This window comes from Rhyacophila brunnea, unplaced genomic scaffold (genome assembly GCF_057557595.1).
Source record: "Rhyacophila brunnea isolate RB1 unplaced genomic scaffold, BYU_Rbru_1.0 scaffold_12, whole genome shotgun sequence".
In the NCBI taxonomy this organism is placed as follows: domain Eukaryota; kingdom Metazoa; phylum Arthropoda; class Insecta; order Trichoptera; family Rhyacophilidae; genus Rhyacophila; species Rhyacophila brunnea.
In genome coordinates this window covers 10056498-10075087 of record NW_028232774.1, presented here as the reverse complement: position 1 = coordinate 10075087, position 18590 = coordinate 10056498, and the positions used below count along the sequence as shown (strand labels likewise).

Here is an 18590-nt window from a genome sequence, read left to right as displayed (position 1 = left end):
GATTCTCGGTTACTTCTCGGAAATTAGACGCAAGTGAGCCCAGGCGACTGTCCAATGGTTTCTGTCATTCAATTGCATTGAATAAACATTATCTTAAAATGGTGGAGTCGAAACCTGACAGTCAGAAATTTTGTATGGGCAGATCCAGCGGTGTCGCCAGACCGCTTGCAAGCAGAATGTTCATTTGAACGTAGGATACCGATATTAAAATATGAATTTCGCCATCCGGCAGACCCGACACAAAGTGAGTGTCATTTTATTTTCTAGATGCTTCGTCCATATTAATGTCATTGGTTTACACTTATAAATAACTGCTTTTAGCTCAGTATATGTTTTTACTTTTCAATTAACAAACATCGCAATTATTGGTTTCACTACTACAACAACCTCTGTATGGTGTCAAACATTGTACCTTTTTTTGGTCTAGAAGTTTTATATTTATCACTGGTAATTGTCTCGTTTTGCTGGATATATAGTTCGCTTCGCCTACATAATTGTGTACGTAGGTACTGAAACTATTAATTGTTTCCCCTTTAGTCGAATTCTCCGATTTTCAGTCTACGAAATTAATCGAACTTCTATTCCCCGATGGTCTCATAAATGGATATACATATACCTACATATTTTTGATACCATAAATAAATGTAGATATAGAATTTTTTTTTTAAATCCGTCCATAGATGGTGATTCGCCGATTAGAATAATTAAATTTTGTATTTCAGTCAATATTTCGTAATTGGAGACCACCTAGAAAACATCTTGCAATACCCCCCCCCCCTCCTCGTGGTCGGGATTATTGGGTTGCAAAACAGTGTAGCATAGACTCTTCATAGGGTTTCTCAAATTTTTCTGCGATGAACACTTCGCAAATCCTGAAATTTTAACGGACAATGTGTTTATTTTGTAGGGTATGTAACATCAATAAAATTTTAAAAGTTTAATTTTGTAATTATTAAACGTAACACATAAATAATAGGTGAATGAAGTTCTTAACAAAGCCAAACATTTGTGAATTTGTTGCAACCGTTGCAGCATATAAACTATTCCAGGTTTTCCGAAACACCTATTCACATTCCGCGGAACATAGTTTGTGTAACCCTGCCATAGAGTGCAACTGCATGGGTGTTGGCATGCAAGTAAAATTATTAAATCACACAACAGTCTATTTATTAGTCAGTAGAAATAAAGACGTTAAGAGAGTTTGATCAAGCTTTATCGCATTTTTAGAACCATAGAAAACATAACAATAGACAATGTGGGCATAAAATGTATTTATAATAGAATACAATTAATTTAATGGTATTAACTGTATTAAGTGTTCAACCAGTGTGTGCTTCCCGTGATCACATATGCGTGTGAAACATGGACCCTAAGTAAAAGAGAGATCCAGAAACTTAGAGTAGCACAACGTGGTATGGAGAGGTCCATGCTGGGCATAACGCGAAAGGACAAAAAGAGGAATGAGTGGATAAGGAAGCAGACAAGGGTTTGCAATGTAATAGAGTTTATTAAAAGCCTTAAATGGAGATGGGCTGGACACATAGCTCGAAGAAGAGACAATCGTTGGACAAATCTAGTCATCCAGTGGTATCCAAGAAGTACAAAACGTCCGCAAGGTAGACCTAGAGGCCGCTGGATCGATGAAATGATAAAGTTCTGCGGAAGTACGTGGCAACGCAATGCACAGGACCGAGAGAAGTGGAAGCAACTTGAAGAGGCCTTCATCCAGCAGTGGATAGATTCAGGTTGATGATAACCTGCCAATATTTGGTGGAAAGGCATTATATTAATTAAGATAATACACAATAATATCCCTTGACGATCATCAATTGAAAATATCCTCCTAAATGGACAAAACCGGTCCTGATATATTGTATAAAATAATTCAGAAAAAATAGTAAAAGTTTTGTTTTTTATATTAAATCAATAAAATTGCGCCACATTTTGAAAATGAGCAAACCGACGCATAGTCATGGAAAGTGTATTGATATAAAATTAACAGCAGAGCTGTTTAGATTTAATCTAAGTGACGTGTATAAAGAAGACACCGGTAGCCGTACATAATATAGATACTAACTTAACTAATAACTTAACTAACTTTAAACAAAACTATCTCAGTCAAATTAATCGGACGAAATTTTTAACTCAACTCAATGTAAGTCCAAAGGCGGCGGCCATTATGGGCCAATGCGTGAGCATTATGTGATTTTCTTAGCCTGGGTGTTTCTGTAATTGTTTCACTGCTCTACTGAACTGATCATTGAGCCTCATGAGTCATACTGTATATAACAAAGTGGTTTCATAAAATGTGTGGTTCATAGAAACATACGCTGGACCTATTTTGTCTTTTATCATCGTTTCTCTTACCCACTAGGGGGGGCTGATGATATCGATATTAAGAAACATCCACAAAAATGCCAAAGATAAGAAGTTTAGGCGACTGGCGATATCACATTGAAATGTTTTTAGAGAGATCTCCACAATGCACATGCCCACATCCACGACAGCATCCTCGGACCCACCCCCGGGTGGAATTCAAAAGAACCACCTTCGGGGTCGCAGGTAAAGAATGATTCGTCAGTTGTAATATAATAAAATATAGCCACGGTCGAGACTCGAAGGAGAGGCGCGCACGCCGGTAGACAGGCAGACAACCGCAGAGTGCTCAGGCAGGCACTGGACGCATTCCACGGGCCAGGTGAGAAAGCATGAATCGACAATCGTTGGTGGTGGTTACCTTTGCAGGCTTTATACTTAAAATGACCATTAAAATTCATATTTGAATATAAAAATAAAGTAATTATTTTGTTTCTTTAATTGTATTAACTGTCAATTCATGGCGGAAATTAATTTGAATAAAAACGCAAATATTACATTAATGTTACTTTTTAATAAATAATTTGAGCGGTTTCGTCCGCCTCAAAGGGACATTTCCCAGGTAAAAGCCCCTCTGAGGCGGACAAAACCGTTCCAATTATTTAATAAAAAGTGGATTTCACTGTTCCAACCTAGGGGCGGCAGGTTATATGAAAGTATGGCGAAAAAATACGGTGAGGCAGGCTGGTAATCAATTTGCGGCAAAATTTCCATGTTAACATTATATTATATGGGTACGTTATAATGACCAAAGTAAATCCTCCGTGTTGCCCTGCATTTTTTTTAATCGCATCGCTATTTCTCGTAAGTTGTCGGCTATTGTTGGCCTGCTTCATTTAGTTGTATGAGAAAGCCGATTCCTTGCCCCTCTTTTTATTTAATACCTCTATGGTTCGAACACTGCGATCGAAACTCGAAATTTTCGCACCGCGACATGACTATAGAGGGGGCTAAGCACAATCGCTTAATTGCACACATGAGTGGTTCACAAGCATAGTGAACCAAGTCCAGTCTGGTTAGTTTTTCTAGTAGGAGATTTTTATTTCTTATTCAGTAAGGGTGTATATAGATATTATATACGATTAAATCTGGACCACGTCAACACGACTTTTTTATAATATGTACTCACAAGCGACATGCAAGCAAAAAAACTGCTATCAAGCAAAATTAGACATAAACAGGAATAAAGTCTTACAATATTATGATTTTGATAAATGTGAAATAGTTTACGATCACTGGATTTAGATACACCGGAGAAAAGATAAAGCCATTTGTATAAGGTACAGTGGTAGGTATTCTACCCATCAACCCGTGGATCTGAGACATTTTCGAAAACCCCGCATGGCTAGGGGAGAAAAAAAAAAAATAAAGCCCTGTATTAAAAAAATCTGAGGTAAGAAAGACTATTAGTTTCGAAAATACATTGTAGTATAAGCGGATTTAGAACAGGTGAGCTTTTTCAGACACAAGACAGAGATGATTTCGATTTATGTACATTCCGGATACGAATATCACAGATGTAACAATAATTGTGACTTAATAAGTAGGTACATAATATGTCAAATTTAACAATTTATGTTTAATCAACAACATATTTTTTTCAATACTGAATTAACACAACATTTAAAAATTCTGGATTATTTTTATTTAAAATAAGTACATATTTTTGGAAAACCCCGGAAACAGTCATATGTACCTATTGGAAAATTTCTTGAAAACAGGTGGAACGAGTGGGATTCGATCTCACATTTATTTTGGTGAGTTTGAATTGTGAAGTTAAGATTAATATTGATTGCTTGGCGTGACTATGCGATGTTATAGGACAAAGCGAGCAATGCTAGTAAAGCTTTTACTTTAAATAATATAAATTCAAAAGGCAAAAATTATTGGTCCGTCATCCGTTGATAAAGTTTTGGCATGAGCGCCATTGTGTCATACATAATATACATATGCAAACAATTCAAATTATATATATATATATATATATTTCAAATGAGCAAAAGCTTGGACAATAACTTCATAAGACAAACAATAATTCTTAACCATCCTATAAAATTCATATACCTACCTACATAAGTATTTGCAAATAAGAATTACGGTCAGCCGATGAACAACGTGAGAAGTTGTATATTTAAAGATTCTAATCAATCTGAATAATACCCAGTCACGTCGCGTGGGGGTAGGCAGATCATACGTTGCTTCAGGGCGACACATTTGAAATGGCGTTAACGAAGGAACAAATACATTAGTATGCTAGTACTTTTGATAGCAGTGGCGGTTTTCCATGAAGCAGACAATGCGGTCGATTCGTTAGAAAGTACCTACTGACACCTTAGTTTAAAAATTAATGGAAGCATTAAAAATCCTGGTAACCTATTCGATTATTTATATTGTGTAATACCCAATGGCGGTGTAGTACATAGGGAAAAAATCACGGGGAGGACTCCAAACCTGCCAGCGCCTCAGACCTTCACGTTCCATTTGCATACAATTTGAGACTAAAAATGAAGGGGGATGGCATTCTTCCTAAGGGTGGCACTTTGTTTACGGACGTCACTGATAATACACACAGAAGACAGATTCAAATTTATAAGGCTACTCAATACTATGTTTACCACGATTCTGTTTTGAAAACCATCTAATTGAAAGGTTAATAAATTAATCATTAATGTACATATGTACTTACTTTTCAGCCGTAACGCCATGGTGAAAGGATGCAAGAAATGTTGATATGTAAAGTATTGGATACAAAAAATAGTTTTTCGAATTATAATTATTAATAGATCGCCTCTCGTGGACGATACTACTTTATATACCTTGAAAATTTGAATGACTTCTCAGAACTTGATCCTTCTTTAAAATTATTTATGTGAGAAATCTGTCAAAGAGACAATATACCTGCCTCTTATTGGAGAAAATATTTTGAATTTTTGGTCGGTTAGTAAACGACGGGTTATGGCATTATAATCCTCGAAGAATCCTCTTATTTTTACAGTATACACTATGAGTACCTATACCTACAGATTAAAAGGATGGCAGAATGACGCGTTGGACGAGTGAAAGGAAGTCCGCTCCTACAGTCTTTTAAATCCTGTCTCTGGCAAAATGACAATACGTATTTTTTAGTGTGCTTTGTTTCCAGAGCAGGGCCCAATAGGTTGAGCGAATATATTCTGGCAACCATTTCGCATAAATAAATATACTAAAAAACACCTTCGGGTGATGGTCAAGTTCCACGTCAAATTGTAGTCAGTGATAATGGCGATAGTACTGACTAGGAATAAGACAGCATACAGGGGTCGAAGACTCCATTAATTGCATATTGGCGTAGTATCTAAATATTTAATTTGCCAACATCTGTCATATATGTATATAGGAATGTATTATAAAAAAAATACAGATTACAGTCACCTGTCAAATGTTTTAAAAATATATCGTCGTCATACAAGAGAAAGTGACCAAGTGCATTTTTTTCGAAATTGGTTTTATTGACTATTTGACATCTTACTAACATAATGGTTGTCTGGAAAAAATGACCAACTGAATTTCAGCCTGGAAACATACTATCTCGAATTTATCAAAATGACTATCTGCATTAAGGCACATTTTGTTGCCAAGCAAAATTGACTATTAGACACATGGTCATTTCTTTTTGTAATCTTTTACAATAAAAAATGACCAAGTGACAGTTTTTCTTGTAGTAGATATTCTGTAGTAGTGAATTTAGTCATTTGTTTCTAACGCAACGTTTGTCGTATCAATTTTCTCTCATTGTAAAGTGATAGAATTTGTTCATAAAATGATAAAATGATCTGTAGAGGTAAATTAATGGTGGAAATGTGTCAAAACCAATTCAAGGGTGAGTTGAAATCTATTTGTTTATCCATTGTATAAACATAAACATTTTCAGAGCAGCTCAATTCCAACGAAATAAAAATAAAAATAGTGATACCATATGCAGTGAATGAGTTAAGAACCAAATTTAATACCGCCTATTTGACGTTTGCATTCTGACGGTGCTACTTTAGCGAATCATGGCACCTTACGAAGGCTCAGAGCAACCGTATACTGAACTTAGAAAACAGATGTTTGCGACAGATACTGGGTGTGCAGTGGTATGACTTTATGAGCAACGAGGAGATAAAAGATCGCACTAAGTAGCCTTTCATCACGCTGAGAGTGAAGAGGCAACGTTGGACCAGAATTTCAACCTGGCTTGCCCGTTCTATAAGCCAACCAAATTCCGGCGTCATGGAAAGCCGCTAAATACTATATATAAAGTGTATACGACAGAGCTACGGGATGCTGGTTTGACCTGGAACAATGCAAGAAGACTGGCGAGCGCCTGGTGCCCATATGCTATAACTAAAGGGCTGATATGGTCGAAGAAGATCTTCAATTACTTGCTGCCAAAATAATGAAAAATCGGTGTGACCCTGTCAGACCAGGACACATTCTCCATAAAATATTCTTATAACGACGACGTTCAAACCCTGTCAGTATTTGGGCTAGGTCGGCTACCACTTGTTCCCCCATTAAAATACTTATTCAAAGAAGAACTCAATATAATCAGGCTAAAAAAGAGAGATTTTGTAAAACTGTGTGATACTGGAGCAATTTCTCGTGATTATCATGGATGGTACAGATAACTTACTGAAAATAACATGTCAGACAGGGCACCAGAACCAAACATGGATTCTCAATCTGAAGCAGAGTATTTTTTTACATTAATTTATTTCAATGTACCTACTTATATTTTTGTGACTTTTGTACTTTTTCATGTAAAGCAACTGGGTATATTTTCGATAGAAAATTAAAAAATTGCATTCTATTTTCGCCATTCTATTCAGAATGCACTCAAAATAAAGTAAATTTAAAGAAAAATATCTATACTTAATTTTTGTTTTACCTGTATTACAAGAATGAAAAGTGACTATCTGCAATTTTTCCATTAATTCATGGGTGGTAAAACTGACCAACTTCATTTCGTATTTTTAAAAGCTAGAAAAAAGTGATTTTTTTAAATATTATAATTTCATTTTAAAAGTAAATATCATATCTACACCCACAAAAATAATCAGAAACGTGAATGCAATATAAGGATTTTTTAGATTGATTACAAATGTTAAAATGGCTCTCCTGAACAATTTACTATTTTGCACTTGGTCACTTTCTCTTGTATGACGACGATATATATATATATATATATATGCCACAGCACGCCATCTGCCTTCAACATATTTATTGGGTTAATCGGCGAGGAATGCTGATGTTGTTTTGTATGGACTTTATGTCACGGTAGGCTCCGATGGCTAAGCCTAAAACCTTTGCGCATAATATTATCGTCTGGGGCTGCAGCTTTGTCCAGAGTAATTAATAATTATATAATTTAAAAAAAATAGCTTATTCGGCGAGGAATGTTCTATTTGTGTGGACTTTATGTCACGTGACCTCAGCATGACTATCGCAATGTATGAAATACGGTAAGCTCTGATGGCTAAGCCTAAAACCTTTACGCATAATATTATTGTATATGGCATTCAATCAGATATAAATAAATATAGAAAATATATAATTTATACTTATCGCTCAATTTTATTATTGAAATTTCATCGAATTAGTATGTAGTTGTCATTACTGTACCTTTTCATCAATAGTAATATCATATTATCTTCTTATTTCCCGTAAGTCGGACAAGTGTGCTCTTTTTCGCTAATCTATGGGACCCACGACATTATAAGCCAACGCGTAAGCATACTTACTTTGGTACAAAAATACATATTGTAATAATATAGTGAAAGTTTTTTGGAAATCTAGTCTAGTAAATTGCAATCCCTGCGCATATATTCTATACACAATACTGCTTTCGGCCGCTATCCAGGGTAGGAAAGTATCCAAGTAAACAATTACAATAAGTTAGTTGTAATTGTTACAATAGTTTTAGTTTTTAACAGCACCTCTCTTGGTTGTGATAAATTTTAGAGTGAGATAAGACAGTTTTGACAGTTCAGACGACTAACTTATTGTAATTGTTACAATAAGTGTTAATATTTCGATACTTTCCTACCCTAGTTAAATGCTGTAAAGGCCGAAAGCAGCCTTGTGTACAGAATAGATACGCTGGTCGTGTCTGCATTTCCAGACAATTTAAACATTTCAGTAATGTAAAATTAAATATTTCCCCCGTTTACAACTACACAACGGACATCCGGTAATGTTTCAACCTTCCAGTTAAGTCAGGAAAGGCGTCGCCGGCTCTAAATATAACTGACACACAGCTTCGACGCGGCCTGAGTGACTACACGAACCAGTTATCCAACTATGCCATGCAGTAATAATTTTATTATTCATCAGCCACCGCGAATGAAAGCGAAAGGAGAGACAAGACAAGACACTGGCGACTGGAGAGACCAGACGCGGCCGAGTGGGCGAGTGGAGTTAAAACTCGCAACTTTTAAAAGTCTCCGCAAGGAATTAAATGAATTATAAACAGAGTAAGTTAACTGTTAACCAAACGAATATAATGATTATAAAACATTGTTGTTGATTCTGCGAAATCTGCTTTGTGCATATTATAGCCGTTCGCCTTTGTCAACAATTTATTAACCGAAACCGGAGTTGCGACTGAAAGTAAAACGTAAACCAGAATAGGTATATAATATTATTATTTATACAACAGTGATATCTATGGTACATACAAACATTCGATAGATTATATATATTAACATGGAAGGTTAAGGCTATACCTCAGTTGAGGCATGGTCTAAAAAGATCGTGGATAGTAGGCGATGCGCGGATTGCGGTTAGCGGGTGCAAATGATGCATCCCGAACGAAATATAATTTGTCATATAAATCCAACATGCGTCCATTTAATGTTCTGTTTATTGTTCTATTAGTAACAATAATAATATATGCATTGACATTTTCTTTTTCAAGTAAATGGGTAACGTTTTTAGTCATCTTTACACGATTTAAGAATTAATACCCCCGTTGCCATCACGAAACAAATTGACGTATTCGCACCTCGACGTTCGCTCTCCGAATGCCAGCGAGTCCAAAATTTCGTTGCGCCTATAGTTGAAAATTATTTGCCGTTTCACTGATGTATCGTCTTAAGCAAACATGAAAACTTTTTTATTATGGCGAATTTAGAATTTCACATTTAACACATCAAATTCGGCAAATACAGTTGTTCCCCTTTGAAAATTTTCTGAAAAAATGTATACTTACATTAAATTGGTTCAGCGCATCTATTCTGTACACAAGCTATCGGCAGTTATCGAGGGTAGTTTTTCATATTTTTGTATCGAAGTATTAGCACTTTCTAACAATTATAATAAGTTGGTTGTAATTGTTACAATAAATGGTATGTTTCAACAGCACCTCTCTTGGATGTGCTAAATTTTAGAGCGAGATAGACGCTAACTTATTGTAACAATTATAATACTTCAATACAAACATATGAAAAACTACCCTCGATAACTGCCGATAGCAGTCTTGTGTATAGAATAGATGCCCAGAGGTGTTAATCGAAACTACTATGGCTAAAGCTTGGAAAATCAGAATGTCAACAGGGACTTTTAGAGACAAAAGAGAACAGGTTAATAAACTATTTTTTAGTAAACGAATAATTGACAAAAATTAAGAATGTAAAATTCTTTATTGAAAACACCTTAGATAATAAATATTATGTATAGCTATTGGAAAAAATCTTTAAAAAAAAAAAAAAAACCGCCCAGAGACTTGAACCCGTACCTATCCACTGAATTCGCGCCAATGTGCTTTAATAATTAAGTCATGTGCGTACTATCTAAACAACGAAATTAAAAAGTATTTTTTTTTTAATAATTTATTTACTAGTTATTTTGTCGTAATTAGATTAAATCAGTGGGGTCGTATTTTTTGTCAAAAGATTTTTTCTAAAAATTCTTTAAAAAATTGTATGAGAAATGGTTAAATAAACTGCATATAAATTATTACAGGTCGGAGAAATAGTGCTGGATAAATAACGTGCCATCCGGTCGCAATGCAATTCTGCCATCTGTCATTTGAATAAATGTTCACGGCCTTAATTTATACGCACAATTTACCAGACACGCTTTTATTCGTAATAGGTACTGTCCAACTATTGAGTAGATTGTAATTTAATCAACAATTTTATCACCCGAAAGAAAAACCAGCCTGGATAAAATGTAAAAACCTCCTAACGCCACGAGATATTGTATGCGCAAGGTCTTAACCTAAACAAAATTTAATCTCCTTCGCCCTGAGAATAGTCGCGTAGTAACGATGCGATGACAAAGTTATTGCCGGCAGTAACGTCCCCAGGTCATAAAAACGTGACAACTGCAATGTCTGGAGACTTAGGAAGGCGTTTACGATTTCGCTGGCTGCTGCTGATCACCGTATCACGCGCTCCCACCAAGACGTGATGATGGAAAGAGACGCCGTGAATATGTTGTGATTTATTTAATTACAAAAATCCCCATTTGAATCGCCAATGCAAAATCAACCATTCACTATTAATGCGGATACTACGCAACCGTAGTCGTGCGCAGGATTTCCGGTCACTAGGGTAAAAAAAAATAAAAGAAAAGTTTTAGACACTTTAAAATATTATTTGTTTAAATCACCCCGAATTACAACATCAGTTGTATTTTACAACGTTTTATTAGCTCGTATTCTTGTTTGTCCGGTGGTTGTTTGTCCAGTACAAATCTTGTAATCGATTTTTAACGAACTTCCCGACTGGATAGACATTTGAAACTTTTAGAATAGATCAGAACACGATGCCAATGCATTCTTTTAATACTTTTAGCCATCTTTAAGCAGAATTGAATTCATTTTCAATTAATTCTGTTTTGTATGGAAAGTTGTTTCAGAAAAATCCGTAAAAAGTAAAAGACTATTATTGGTTGCTAAGGAGGTAGTCCTAGCAACTAAATTATGAATATATACGTGCGTTACTATGGAAATCAAAATGAAATGTCAATATGACATTTCAGTATTCTATATTTGTTTGTTTGTTTTTTATTTACTTCATATCAAGTACAAGTTTGAGCATATTGAGCAAAATAATTCAACAGAAAATTTAAAAATGTTGTAAGTATATAAAAAGTTATTTTTATCTTGTAATTATTTACATTAAACTTGGTTGTGTATTTTTGTATGAAGGAAGCCCGTGATACGGCTACATGTATTTGTAGCGAGCTTTCTTCTCCAATTTTTATTTTTTTTTAGAATTATTAATAACCATGTCCTTGCTTTTTCGTACAAGGTGGTTGTTAGTAATTTTGAACAATCACAAATACCCAGGCTTTGAGAAAAACACATACATGTTTTTGTCATGACCGGGAATCGAACCCAGGAACTCTCGGGTGGAAGGCGAGCGCCTTACCCACTGCACCACGAGAGCCGCCTATAATATGAACATTAATTCAATTTTCATAGCTGATTTTGGCAAAATTCATGAATTCAAGAATGAAACCTAACCTAACAAATATCGGCTATTTTCAAAGTTTGTATGCTGCCGGCTTCCTGTAAAGTATAAACCGACAAGAACCGTGTTTAATTTACATATTAATTCTACGTCAGTACATACTATACGACCCAAAGAGGTTGGACAGTCTTCAATATACGGTCATAGGTTTCCGCACACGGTGTGATATATGCAGAACGTAGAAAAAACCATGCTACACCACATTATTAAACACGCCCAATTAAAATGTGGCATATTTATAATTAATATTACATGCAGTTCTCATTGCGAACATGTTATATGAAAATATACTGTGGGCTAAGTGGGTAATTGCATCGATCTAGAAACTAATTATGTGGCTACACTATATATAGTTAAAATCAACGTATAATTCAAAAGTTCTCCATTTCATTACGTCCCAGTGTATTTCTTATAGAAACAAAGCACGTCTATCGGAGAGTCTGCCAGTATAAACAAAGGGGGAAGTTTATATATACATAATATGCACTTAACCAGGGGGATACCCAGGTTGCGGCCCGCGGGCAGAATTTTAATCGCACTATCATAATATAATTAAACCGCAGTAGAGACAAGGCGGGTAAATTGCTTTGAAAACTTGCGAAATGGCGGCTACTCTCCTATTTTCTGATGACGAAACTTTGTCTCGAAGGAAACTTGTATTTTAAGAGAAGATAAACTTAAACAAAACCATATGTAGAATGGTGTTAAATTCTTCTGAGAGTGCAGGCGTCTCATTTAGGTGTTGATATCGTTACTTTCAATTAATGACAATTTCAACGTGATTTCGTCGTGGTCGCAATTCTAGAATAATTACTGTCCTCACTCTACCTGTTTGCTGGTAGTTTATATATAAAAAATATGATAAAAGCATCTAACGTTTCGTTTAAAATTTTGAAAAACTTATTAATTTAGTGGTGAATAGTCCTTGTTGATATAATGGTATTATAGTTTCCTATTTAATATGCATAGCGTAACATTTTGACTTACGGTAACCTTATAATGTACAACAAAGAGCTATGAGTTATGATTTCATTGCAATGAGAGATTGGTGAATTAAAAGGATCCAAAGATTGTACATTCAAGTAGAAACCTTAGAAAAACGATTTACACCATTTTACATAAATACATAACGGACTTTAGAGCTTGTCCAGATGACGCATGTCTCGCCGCGAGTGCATGTGGACGTCTCAATGAGGTCACACGTCCCTGGAATGCGCGCGAGTTTTAACGCGCGAGTCAAATCGCGCCATCTGGACAAGGCCTTAGATTTAGATAATGCCATGGAGCCCCAGAGGTCAAACAATAACATGGCAATTTGGAAAAAAATATAGGTACATTCTAATTTAGTTAGGGACGACAGAAAAATTATTTCTGAGTTCCCTGCTAGGGACAGATAATATACAGATCGACTTCCGGAAAATGACTACGATAGAACCGAGTCGACCGTCCTGAGATCAAGTAGGTGTCTATTGAAATTTCTTCAACCCTTGCTTATACCAACATAGTGCGAATTATATTAAAAATCAAGCGTAGGTAGATTTAGTAGTCTCTCAAACACAATAATAGGCTAATCGTCTCACATAACCCGACGATGCAATATTGTGTAATTCACATTATATACAGATATAACGTCAGACGAATGTATACCTAGTCATGAATTAAATTGATTGACATCCCTACTCACCACCTTTATGTATTGTCATATTAATTTCATTCCTAAAAATAACTACATTTCTAACTTAAACACTTGTGAGTGTGACAGGTTGCATTGTTGATTTTATTTAATAAAACGTTTTTTTTTTTAGTACTTATTACACTTTTGCAGCAACTGGTCGTTGATCATCCTGTTATAGTTGCAATACGGGTATTTATTGCTAAAATTAAAACTTCAGGTGTCCGGGCATGATGAACGTAATGCGACGAATCGCGGTATTGTATAACGGGCAGTGAGCGTGATGTTCAGTTGCATCGGGTAGTTGCAATCCTTCCAAAATTAGCAGCAGTCCAGTGTGTGCAGACACATACAAACAGTATGGGTGATGTCATCCGCAGCATGTTGGGTGTTCATGTTTTACTCTGATAACAGTTTTGTATGCGAGTTTTCAGGCGTCCTGGTACTATATCAATCGTCGGGACATACACAAAAACAAAGACTCGGGAACCTCCCTGAAAAGAGCAAAATATTCATCCCTATTGAACAAACTGAGTGAGTTTAAAACTTCTGAATCGTGAATTCGGTACAGAATAATAAAACTAAATTTAGGGTGAGAAACTGGCATCATGCGGGTAGCTATGTATTTTCTGTTTATTTATCTACATAGCTAGTTAGTTATGCGTACAATCTATTTATATAAGCGTGGTTAGGAAAACTTGGGGTAATTCTCGATGATAAAAATAGCAGGAATGTTGCCATATGGCCCATATCCAGTTCGAACGAAGCTCACAATCATATCCCATTTTAACAAGGAATATTAGTAACATCAATAGAAGGCGAAAATATAAAGATTTTTCGTTTACGCTATTGTGGTTTGTGGATATAACACCAATACCAATAACGAAATCAACAACCAAACGCATGAAAACCAAGGAACGCGAATATTAACAAAATAGGCTAATGTCTCCTAGTCCAAATCAATAATATGTGTAGATAACAATGTCCATTTTAGTCAGGGCGTGACACGAAACTGTAAACTTCGATAGTAGTGCCAGTTATTACTCTTACTTCAAATGCAATATGGAAAACTGTTTGAAGAAAATTATGATCGAAAAATTGAACGAAACATGCAATCGAAAATCTTCATTCATTGCCAACCAACAGGTGACCTGCAATGCGGGTAGGCATTTGCGTTCGAAGATAATCAATAATAACCACTACCATCGTAATTCGCAAATCAGTGACACGGCCTGCATAAGATAGGTATGTGAAGAATGTTTTGAATACAAAACAAAGCAAAACAAAACATATTATTTATGTACCACACCATTTTAAATGTTATATGAATGAATCTTCAGATTACTAAAACGTTTTGAACCATGTTATCACACAATAGTTTCGTATAAAACTTTTTTTAAAATATATAAAATGGGGAATTCAATTATTTTTTATAATTCACGAACCGGAACGCAATAGAGACGGAATGATATTTCGGGGAATGCACGCCCATTGCGAGACCGTGGGCAAAAGCGATGTACAGAATATTTTGTTTTAAACAAATAAACAAATTATACACCGACCTACTGCCAATTTTCTTTTACACCCCCACAGATTCGTATCGGGACTCTCCTCTCAAAGATAAGTAGATTATAAAAGAGCGCTAAGTAAATCGCATATTATAATGTATTTTGTAAAATTATCACTTATAAACGAGAGTAAGAATTCCAGTTGGTGGATAATGCCGCTTTCGTTTCTATATGGGTCATTTCTAATACGCAATAGTGTTTAATACTGTAGTTATAACATAAATATTGATTTCACAATGTTATGGAAAAATGTATACTGAAATACTTGCTGTCAGATGCATTTACGATAGTCGATAGGCAAGTAAGTGAATGTGGAAACAATGCCCGGTAACGGCATATAATAGCATTAAGTTGCTAAGGAATAATATCAATATCGTGAGATTGTTTGCAAAACACACAATAATAAAAAGCTGTCTGTAGATAGACATAGTGGGGCAGGATGCCTACATAGTTATATGTTCAATTGATTACAAAATTTTAAATAACACGAAGAGAATGTTGTTGAATGAAGGCAGCTGTTCCGCAACTCAAATAATACGATTATGTACCTACTTGGTAAATTATGTACTAAAATAATGCAGTCACATACTAACCTAATGATTTCTATCGGTTTAATTATTGAGTGAAACCTATAATAATGAAATCTACATAATCATGTCGTACTTCATACACGTAGATATAAAATGCTAAAAGCATGTGTTAATTTTTTTTAAGTTTGCTAAGTTACACATGCCTACATTGTATTACTTACTGCCGTGCAATTTTTGCACAACGTAACGCGATTAAACAAAGTTTAACTGATCAATTAGTAATAGAATATTGGTAATACACAACGTTGTTGAATAACAGTAGATGTGAGTATACATTATTTCCTGTTATTAATATCATTCATTGACACATATTAGGCATAAAGCCCACCAAAAAAGCGTTCGGTGCGCTCACTACTGAGTAGGCCCCCTCCTACCCGCGCATTACCCTTCACCTATGTAATAAGGGGCTCAAGGAGCACAAAATAATTATTATTATCAGCGTCTCTCATACATAACAAAGCAATAAAAATATTATTAAATTTCTCGGGGCTTGTAATTAATATCGGACACGCAATAACTAAACAAAGAGTTCACTGTTCTTAAATAATGGCTTCTCGCCCGTCTATCGACGACGCTTCGAGGAGCGTGATTTTACTTGCCGTGTTCAATGAATGGACTACGTTGTATTTTCGTTAATTCGTATCGCTGAGAAGCCAAAAACGGTGACTCATGGGGCAGGCGGACACAATGCGTCGTCAAATCCAGTGTGCGCTGGCGTATTTGATTACGTTGTATTTTCGATGATTTACATAGAAAATGCGCGAGCGCCCCCCGTAAGCCTGCTTTAATGGACTTTATGCCTTACTATAGTAGGTGGCTAGGAGCCATTAGCGACCTGAAAATGTTATGGTTTTGTGACTGGGTTTCCAAGAATGAACGTTTTATGCCTGAATACAGACTCGTTGGCAAAACTACGAGATAGGCTTGTAGCTAACTTAATTAGTAGACTTCGCGTTATTTTTTTTAGCTTCACTTCCATGTACTTTGGCTACATCATGATAATTAAGATTAAGACATGCGTCTCAGGTTCGAATCCTGGGTCTGGCAAGTACACATATTGTTTTTCAATTTGTGTGTGAGTCAGGGTATGGACCTAATAGGTTGAGCAAGTGGCTGACATCCATTTCTCGTAAAAAACAAAAGCTGTTAATACAAACCTCTACTCTGTGGAGGCCCATATGATCCTATTAGGATCGGACATGGTCGGAAAAAAAAAAAAAAAAAAAAAATGTATGTAGTAATAAGAAATTAAATAGGTATCTAATTTATGTGAAAAAGATATTTTTAGAATATATTACCTACATCATTTTCATCTTAAGACTATACCTCAGTTGAGGCATGGTCTAAAAAGATCGTGGCTAGGCGATGCGCGGATTGCGGGTCGCGGGTGCAAATGACGCATGCCGAACGAAATATAATTTGTCATATAAATCCAACATGCGTCCTTTTTATGTTATGTTTATTATTATATTCGTAATAATAATAGTATATTCATTGACATGTTTTCTTTTTTAAGTACATACGTAAAGTTTTTCAGTCATCTTTACACGATTTAAGAATATTTTCATCCGACGCCATGATAAAACGAATCGACGTGCAGACGCCTCGACTATCGCTCTCTGAATGACAACGCGGCCGTAATTTCGTTCTACATACAGTTGAAAATTACACTTATGTACGCTCTTAAAGCCGCAGTGCGAAGTTATAAATTGGCAACACTACCTATATTAAAATACATATTATTATATTAATTCATTGATGATAGCAGTTTTTTTGACGTAACATTATTTTAATATAACACGATTTGTATCCTGTTATTATAAACAACGTCAACTTTATTAATTAAAAACAGTAAAATATATAAGTAACCGTAAAATTAATAATTTTACAACACAAACTACCGCGCAAAACGCGTAAATGCCCACCTAAACCTAGTAGGAAATGTTTATGGGTCGTATAAAAACAGGGTGCCGCAACTAGCTCATTCCGACATTACACTCTGTAGGAATAATATTACTTGCCTAATCCTGGATTTCCTAGCATTTTGGTTATTTTTCATGACTTAATTTCAGTGGGGAAATGGAGACTTGTTACTTAGGTAATGTTAATGCATGCATACCTACGCAGAAATAGTATTGTTATTATTTCATCTGTTTCAAATAACTTTAGTGCAAAGTTTATAACCAGAAATGCGGAGTGTGTGTAATGCGCACAATCTCTTCTCTTGCAGGCAAGATTGACGAAAGAAGATGAATTTGGAGAACATTTTAATCGTAAATAAGATGGTGAATAGTGTAGTGAAAGGCATTGAAACTGATGGCTTTTGATATTAAGTACCTACTTAACGCTTTCAGAACTGAATTTAATGCGGAATGTTCACTCATTATGACGATTCCTGGTACGTGGATCAAAAAACTAGTATTAATTTCGATTTTTAAAAATACATCTTTTTATGCTTCCTGAGATGCGAATGCTCCATCCGCCAGAGGCACCCAGTGGAAAAATACGAAGCTAGCAATTTGAGACAATGTAGTGATAATTAATATTTAAAAAAAATTAATTAACAAATTTAACTAAAAAAGACAAACTTGCAATTAATAATAAATATAATTATTAATATTGAAATGCTGCTTAATATTGAAAATGAGTTTTTCTCTAATGCAGTAAAATATTTTTGATTAATTTCTAGCAATATATTACGCGATGTAATAGACCTTGCCAAACAGCTGAAAAGAAAAAATGAAACAGCTGAGATGGGCGGGGCACATTGCTCGCCGAAAGGACGGTCGCTGGACAAATGCCGTCATCCAAAAGTACCCAAGGGGCACGAAACGGCCACAGGGTCACCCTAAAAAACTGATAAAGTTCGGCGGAAATACGTGGC

The 18590-nt window shown here is 35.4% G+C and overlaps 1 protein-coding gene across 2 annotated transcripts in view; it reads right to left on the bottom strand.

Annotated features, from left to right (window-relative positions):
* brat (tripartite motif-containing protein brain tumor) overlaps positions 1-18590 on the bottom strand; it is a 449650-nt gene that overhangs the window by 294398 nt on the left and 136662 nt on the right. The window lies entirely within an intron of this gene.